Source organism: Mytilus galloprovincialis, chromosome 1, assembly GCF_965363235.1.
Source record: "Mytilus galloprovincialis chromosome 1, xbMytGall1.hap1.1, whole genome shotgun sequence".
Lineage (NCBI taxonomy): Eukaryota > Metazoa > Mollusca > Bivalvia > Mytilida > Mytilidae > Mytilus > Mytilus galloprovincialis.
This window is the reverse complement of record NC_134838.1, coordinates 41,862,505-41,871,490: the sequence shown is the minus strand read 5'-3', so window position 1 is coordinate 41,871,490 and position 8,986 is coordinate 41,862,505. Positions and strand designations below refer to the sequence as shown.

The 8,986-nt window shown below is 33.8% G+C and overlaps 1 long non-coding RNA gene across 1 annotated transcript; it reads left to right on the top strand.

Moving 5' to 3' along the window:
* The first annotated feature begins 43 nt into the window (after nucleotides 1-43).
* LOC143074859 (uncharacterized) lies at nucleotides 44-4,802 on the top strand. Its single transcript, XR_012978133.1, has 3 exons — nucleotides 44-130; nucleotides 1,433-2,967; nucleotides 4,479-4,802. It is a non-coding gene; the product is annotated as an uncharacterized LOC143074859 (long non-coding RNA).
* The last annotated feature ends 4,184 nt before the right edge of the window (nucleotides 4,803-8,986 follow it).

Here is an 8,986-nt window from a genome sequence, read left to right as displayed (position 1 = left end):
AACCGTAAAATGAAGTTTAAGTTGATAGCAACATAGGAATATACCTAGTATTGATATCTGTATATAGTTTACTGATAAGGTAATAGTTGTGTGACTAAAACAAATTTGCAGGTATAGCAAAATGAAAAAGGTAGGCCGATTGAAATGTCTGCAATTTTTTGCGCTGCTCCAACTTTAGAACTTCTACATATTACATTTTTCAATGAACTTTTAGTTTTCGGTATTTATTTATAATTTTGATCAAAATCGTCTGACCGTTCTACACAATAATGTTTTAATTCCTACAAAATACATGTACTAGATACTATAAATATGAAGACAAAAGTATCATACCACTGTTTAATAGTACTAAAACAAATCATGTAGTCACAAATCAAAACCGAGGGAAACACAGGAACTGCACGAGGAAAACAACAGAACAGCAAAAACACTGAACTGCTACAAAAACAAACGCCAGCATACATAGAAACGGGACTATTTGATAACAGAAATTAGAAATTGCGATTAAAAATCAGCTGTACCATATGTGCATTAAAAGATTAGAAAAAAGTAAAGTTTCAGAAGCCTAGCTATTAACTCTGTGTATAAAACACAATTATTAGAATATAATGACAAAATTGAGAATAGCAACCCGATCGAATAGCAAAAAAAAAACCCGGCTAAAGTACACCAATAGGTCTCCAACACAGCGAAAAAATCCGGCAGCCGGATGCGGACTTCTAATGGTCCCTGAACAAAAATGTGTACTAAACCTGTTTTTTGAGATCTCACCCCTCTATACCTCTAGCCAAAGTAGTATAAACAAACGCACAGTAATACGCATGTAGTAAACCTCAGTTGAACCCGATGTCAGAACAGGTAACAAAAGAAACTAAGAAAAATGACATTGTCCCTTGTTAATGTATGTATAATTGATACATGAACTAACCACTAGATGTCACTTACATGCTAGACCTCAATGAACAGATGTTTTAAGGTAAAATTGCTTCCATTTATGCCGAGAACTATATTCTGCGATTTCCAAAATTAATTTAGAAAATTTTCAACACATACTACAAATCTGATTGATATAATGATAAAACAAAACTTCTGTTTTTATTGCAGTTTCAGGTTCAACTAATTGATATTCGAAAAAAAACCCAATATAGAAATCAAAATACCGATCAAAGTACCACGGAAATCAGCATGACATGTTAAGCAATTGAGCTCTATAGAAACCTAAAATACATTGGCACAAAATAACAAAAATAACAAGACAGCTTCAATAACAGACGCAGAAACAAAATTGTGTGTTTAAGGCTGTAACCAAATAGTTAAAAAAAAGCAAAACAGAAATGACATCAACATAGGGGGGTTTTACTTATAACTAGAAATCCTACTCATACTCGCCCCTTATACAAGTAATGAATAATACTAGTAATATGTTTTTCAGATTTGCACATTTCTCTTGCTGTGTTTGTCTGTTCTCACAGTTTCATCGCCAGTAAAAGGAGACAATGAGATTTATACGCATAGTACCCGTTTAGGAACTGTAAACGGTTTGAAGAAAGATTCAGGGAAAAAGATCATTTATCAGTTTAGAAAAATGCCTTATGCCAAACCGCCACTAAAAGATCTACGCTTTGAAAAACCTCAAGAGTACGGTGCATGGGGGAACGTATTAAACGCGACAGCATACGGCCCTAACTGTATGCAATTTCTAGGTCAAGACATACGTCTTTTGCCAAATCTTCAAGTTTCAGAAGATTGTCTACATTTAAATATAATTGCTCCAAACGATTTGAACAATTCAAGCAGACGACCTGTCTTTATTTGGATACATGGTGGAGGATTCACAAATGGACAGGGAATGAGCGTGGATGGATCTGTATTTGCGGCTACCGGAGATGTCGTTCTTGTCACAATTAATTACAGACTAAATATTTTTGGTTTTGTAAATGTTGGAATAGCGCATCCTCGTAATTTGGGATTATGGGACCAGAAATTTGCGATAAAGTGGATCAAACAGAACATTGCGGATTTTGGTGGAGACCCCAATACGATCACACTATTCGGAGAGTCCGCTGGGGGAGTCAGTGTTGGACTACAATCAATTATTCCAACAAACATAGGACTTTTCCAACGAGCAATAGCTCAGAGCGGATCTTTCTTTAGTTTGAGAGACATAGGTACCGAATCGGAAAAGCTTACAAGAGAGATAGGTCGTGTTTTGAACTGTTCGAATTGCCAAGATGGCGATTCGCTTTGTTTAGATTGTTTCAGAAGATGTTCTGCAGGAGATTTGTTGCTTGGATATGGTGAAGGTGTTAAAAATCTTCGGAAAGGCTTTTCTTTAAAAGCTCCAATAGGACCAATAGTGGACCAAGATCTTATTCCGAATGATATCTTCTCTATGTTAAACGATTCAACATCTGAAACATCAAAAATGTTCAATAGCATTGACTTTATAGCGGGTTCCAATGACGGAGAAGCTGGACTATTTTACTTTAATCTGATTGGCCAACAAAGAGCCTTCCATTTTGATATAAAGCAGGGTATTCCAACTCGTGTTCTATGTAATAATATTGTTCCTTATGTAACGAAAGAAGTTCTCAAAGGATGCGACAACATTTCACATACAATTTGCAATAAATATTCCAACGATGGCAGATCTAACTCTCTTTCTGATGAAACTGTTTTGGCTGTCAACTTCTTTAGTGATTTGGAAATGTCTTCTTTGGCAGCAAGATGTCTGAATTTTCACAACAATACTTCAAAGAATAGTTACCAATATCTTTTCACACATAAACCAACTTGGGGTGTTATCGCAGATAGACCAAGTTGGTTGTTAGGAGCAAATCACGTGGACGAGCTTCCATTTCTATTTGGTTTAAGGAGATGGTATCCTGGAAATGTCTCTATTACCCCAGCAGAAGATGCGCTTTCTTCAAAGATTATGTCTTATTGGTACAATTTTGGAAAAACAGGGTAAATTCATTAATGTGTAGTCTAGAAATGGAATTTTGAAATATTGCATGCACATTTTTATATACCAAACAAAAAACCATTTCGTTTACAAACCGCGAGGCTAATGCAGAGCGAATCTTGATAATGATTTGTTCATGCAGTCAATATTATTTAAATTTGATAGCGTGTTTTTAGTCGACGCAGTCCTGTAAGAAGAGATATTTATAGATTATCGTTGATCATCTCAACGAGATAGTTTTTCTCGCTTGAGTTGGTACAGCTAAAGTGAGAAAAGCAATCGAGTTGAGATGACCAACGATAATCTGTTTATCGCAATTTTACCTATGACGACGTTGTCAATTTCATGTCAATTTCGTTAGCAACGCCACGTGGCCTCCTTAGTTTCTAGCGATAATTTTTCCATCTCAAGCGAGAAGCATGATATGAAAATTATCACAAAATAAGACCAAAAGAAAAATGCACAAAATAGCGATAAATATTTTTATCTTGTTCTAGTGTTGAAGGAATAAATACATTTAGTTGAAAAGTTTGAATAAGATAAAATTAAATAAATTAATGATAAATAAACTTTTGCACTCGTCGTTAGACGGATTATACATATCCTTAAAAAATCAGAGTGAGGCATAAAACTATAGGCCATACTGGAAAATTTTCGACTATTATACAAGCTGAAATTATTCAGGTAAATTTTCACTTTAAAATTACTTATACCAAATCAGAAACATCACAGTCGATTTATTTGGGAAGACTATGTCTTTACCATTTCTCGATACTGTCAGTTTCATTTACTTGAAAGAGAGTTTAAACAAAATGTTAAGCTTTATATTCCAAGAAACAAACAAATTAATTTTTCTGTACCGTTATGATATTTATTCATCAAGCCCTTTCGAAATGATTCATAAAAGTTTGTCCTACGTTATCCTGTTACGCCACTGTCCCGGGTTAGGGGAAGGGGAAACAATCACACATGTGTTCAACTTTGACACGCTCAATATTGGCCTCCTATCTTTTTTTTCACTACAAATTAGTTCATTGTTTTTTAATGTCATCTAGGGGTATAAAGACCTTACGAGAAGTATGTGCTTATTTCAGAGTTTTGTTCATTATTGAAGGTCATACGATGATTTGCAATTGTTAGTACCATTGTTATTTGGTTTTTGTGGATAGATGTCTTCTTGCAAATTTTTAACACATCTCCTTATGTCATATTTTATGTTATGAAACTAAAAAATTACCAAATTAAATATATCCTATGATCTGCAAATGTTTAGGATAGTTGACAGAAAAATATTGCTTTTCATTTATTCATAAAATAAAGCAATTCAAGCGCGTATAAAAACCTTTTAATTTAGTTTGTCATTGTACTTAATGGTGCATTAAATTTTGTAAAAAATGATGATTACAACACAATAATACGGCAGGTATAGAATATAGATTATTTTCAAGCATATCCAGAGGTGTTTTCTTTCTTTTATCCCGAATATGAACACAATATTTTCCTTGCATTTCAGAGACCCAAACCCAAAAGGAACATCAGAATGGACACAGTACACCAAAACAAGTCAATCGCCTTTTATAATTGGAGAATACAGAAATGCAACTGTTGATAATTTCCAAGACAGAATGAATTTTTGGAATGAAGAAATTCCAAAGTTGTTGGCTCTATGCTCAAGCCAACAAGGCAATGTTTCTGTTGTTCATTCCGGCTTCGGTTAATGGTTGACAGAGATATCAGTCGAAGATTTTTACCAAACGTTTTTAATGGGTTTTTTTAAAGTTTTTTTTGTTGTTCTTTGTGTCATTGCATTATTATACTTATAAATGTAACTAAAGTAGTAATGCTATCCTTTCAAACTCGTTGGTAGTTTAAATCACATATAGCACTGAGAGACAGAGCTAAGATAAAGTCAATACGAATACATATATTTTTATGTACGATCATCCGGATGGAGGATTATGTCACTGCAGGACATTCACATGCATATATAATCAATCAACTGTTGATTGGGTCGGGCCAGATGCAGATATTTCATACAGATTTATCTTAAGCTAGGTTCACACTGCCGATCAGATCTTCTCGATGATCCCGATTGTCCAAATTTCCACGACCAAGCGTGACCAAATTCATGATCGGGTCTGTTTACGAGTTCTACCCGACTGCTGACCGACTGTACACGACCGTAACCCGACCATTCACGACTCAATCACGACTCAAACCCGACTAATAATTGAATACATATTCGTTGACGATCTCTACACGATCGTTACTCGACCAACTATACTCGATCTCAGTCTGATCTCTGCCAGACTAGATCGACTTGATCGTATAGGCCTGAGTCGTAGGGATCATCGGGCATTGATCGGGTATGTACAATTTCAGTATAAAATATCTGATTTTTTTTAAGATGACCCTTGTCCGTCCGTAATTACGTATACGTACAATAAGTTTCCGTTCTCTAATTTTATTTCCTGACAGTAAAGTAGGACGCTGATTTGTTATGGGAGTTACTGCTCTTTTCCCTTCAAAATGAGATTTGTCACTAGATTAGTACTTTTGTTTGACTGTTCGTATTTTCCGTATGCCCAGAATTTTTTGTAGTATAAAAATAAGAAGATGTGGTATAGTTAATTGTCAATGAGACAACTCTCCATAGGACATCAACTGACACAGAAATTAACAACTATATGTCACCGTACGGGGCGCCGAATGGGACTCTTGTGGTTTTGTACAAAATTCAATTCTGTCATAACAAAATCATTTTTGTCTTACAAAACTATGTGCTACAGACTTGTTTTGTGAGAACTTCAATTTTGTGATGACAAAATTCATTTGTGTAGACAAAATTCATTTGTGTAGACAAAATTCATTTTTGTCATGACAAAATTCATTTTTGTAGACAAAATTCATATTTGTCATGACAAAAGTCAATTTTGCATACAAAATTGACTTTTGTTACCTGATATGGAAATTAAATCACAAAAGTCAATTGTGTGAGGTAAGATTCAATTTTGTGAGACAAAATTGACTTTTGTGAGACAAAATTAACTTTTGTGAGACAGAATTGACTTTTGTGAGACAAAATTGACTTTTGTGAGACAAAATTCAATTTTGTGAGACAAAATTCAATTTTGTCAATTTTGTTGAGACAAAAGTCAATTTTGTTAATTTTGTTGAGACAAAAGTCAATTCTGTCAATTTTGTTGAGACAAAAATCAATTTTGTTGAGACAAAAGTCAATTTTGTTAATTTTGTTGAGACAAAAGTCAATTTTGTTAATTTTGTTGAGACAAAAGTCAATTTTGTCAATTTTGTTGAGACAAAAGTCAATTTTGTGATGACAAAATTCATTTTTGTGACGACAAAATTCAATTTTGTAACAACAAAATTGACTTTTATGAGACAAAATTGACTTTCGTGAGACAAAAATCAATTTTGTTGAGACAAAATTCAATTTTGTCAATTTTGTTGAGACAAAAGTCAATTTTGTCAATTTTGTTGAGACAAAAGTCAAGTTTGTCAATTTTGTTGAGACAAAAGTCAATTTTGTCAATTTTGTTGAGACAAAAGTCAATTTTGTCAATTTTGTTGAGACAAAAGTCAATTTTGTCAATTTTGTTGAGACAAAATTCATTTTTGTCAATTTTGTGTAACAAAAGTCGATTTTGTATGCAAATTAGTTCACAGAAACCAAACTTAACTAATTTGAATACAAAATTGACTTTTGTCGCCCAATTTTCAAATTAGGTAACAAAATTCAAGTCTGTGTAACAAAAATGAATTTTGTCATGACAAAAGTGACTTTTGTCCGCTGATAGATAATTTTGTATGACAAAATTTTAAATTTGTAGTATGATACAAATTTTGTTAAACTGAACTTATTTTTGTAGAACAAAAGTCACTTTTGTCCGTACAAAATTGAATTTTGAGTACAAAACCACAAGAGTCCCATTCGGCGCCCCGTACACCGTACGGTCGAATGTTAACAAACACTTTTTTCATACGCTTTTTGATACAATTTTATAAAAACAAAATGAGACGAAAGACAAATTATTTTTATTTGAATTCGTGATAGATATTATTATCTGTAAACAGTTTCAGAAAAGGTATCCTCATGGGGATTGAAATTCTAGATCTATTTGTGGCCAAATTTTGGGAAAATATGTGACATCTTTACCCACTTTGTGCAATATATTAGTAAAAAAGGCAGGTTGTTGCCATGGATACACCAAAAAGAAATAAATTGAATCATTCAACTACTGGGTATCAGATCTATGGAAAATACTGATTAGATTCATGTGCACGTATATGACACAAACAGTAGGCTTAATTTGTAAGAAAGCAAGGAAAATGGGATGGTAATATTTATGCATATTGCTATCTAACATCTTTATAGTTGATTTGGTCTAGCTAGTCGAGTAAAGATCGTGTAGAGATCGTGAATTGGTCGGAGTTATCGAATATGTATCCAATTAGTGGTTAGTTTTGAGTCGTGATGGAGTCGTTATTGAATCGTGATTGGTCGGGTTAAGGTCGTCTACAGTCGGATAGCAGTCGGGTAGAAGTCGTAAACAGGCCCGATCAAGAATTTGGTCACGCTTGGTCGTGAAAATTTGGACAATCGGGATCATCGAGTTGATCTGATCGGCAGTGTGAACCTAGCTTCAGACACCATTTTAATTAACAAATAAAAAGTTCTCCTTTGAAAACCATAATAATTACCCTCAGTATACACATGGAATAGAGTAAAACAGTATATCCTTAACCATAGATAGTGATGAAATGAAATCAAATCAAATCAACATGAGGAACAAATATCTTTTAATGGAGAGGGAGATGGCGTTAGGTCACTGAAATTGATACTGATTATACATGTACAAGGAATCTTTTTTGAATATTATAAATTTGCACGGGGACTATTATACAATTAGTAAACTGACTATTAGTATAATAGTCCCAGACTTGCAGTATTATTAACAGATTTAACAGTTATGTAAGTATATATTTGATTTTGGCTACACTAAAAATAAAATTACAACCGGTGTCCTTTCAGAATTTTAAGTCGAAACCATCCTAATGAGGAGCACCCAAAATACGAACAAGACGAAGTTGAATTCTTTATTACATAAGTTATTTATGTGGTAAGCAACTGCATGAACATCGTATAAATATAGTTGCGGTATAGATTTCTTGCATTACAGGAACATTTATGCGCAATCCTTTTTTGCGTTGGAAATTATTTTTCAAAATTTTCCAGGTCATTTATTTTCGTCATCATATTATCAAAAATGTTTCTTTGCTGTTTTTAAAATTGGATTCTATTTGTCAAATGATTATTTGCTTATTTTCTTTGCCCATTGTCAAGCCGTTTCATGATCTGTTATTATAATTTCTTTTTCTCAGTTAATTGTTTAACCAATATAAAAATAAGAAGATGATTGTCAATGAGACAACTGTCCACAAGAGACCAGATGACACAAAAAAAAAATAATTAAAGATCGCCATCAACAGTGAACAAAACCAATACCGCATAGTATGTAATGTTTGTTTTACCTCTTATCGTCGTCGAGTAGGTGCACATTACATCTGGTGCAACAAAATTGGTACCGTTGATTTTATTACTACCACTGGGTCGATGCCTCTGCTGGTGGACTATTAGTCCCCGAGGGTATCACCAGCCCAGTAGCCAGTACTTCGGTACTGGCATGAAAATACGGATTTTTTGTGTTATTAAAATTTGCTGTTACACAATATTAAAAATTATTATAAATTAAGGAATGTATCTCCCTCATGCAAAGCTCTGATTCCTTTCACGAATTTGGCTATACTTTTTGGACCTTTTGGATTATAGCTCTTCATCTTTTATATAAGCTTTGGATTTCAAATATTTTGGCCACGAGCATCACTGAAGAGACATGTATTGTCGAAATGCGCATCTGGTGCAACAAAATTGGTACCGTTGATTTTATTACTACCACTGGGTCGATGCCTCTGCTGGTGGACTATTAGTCCCCGAGGGTA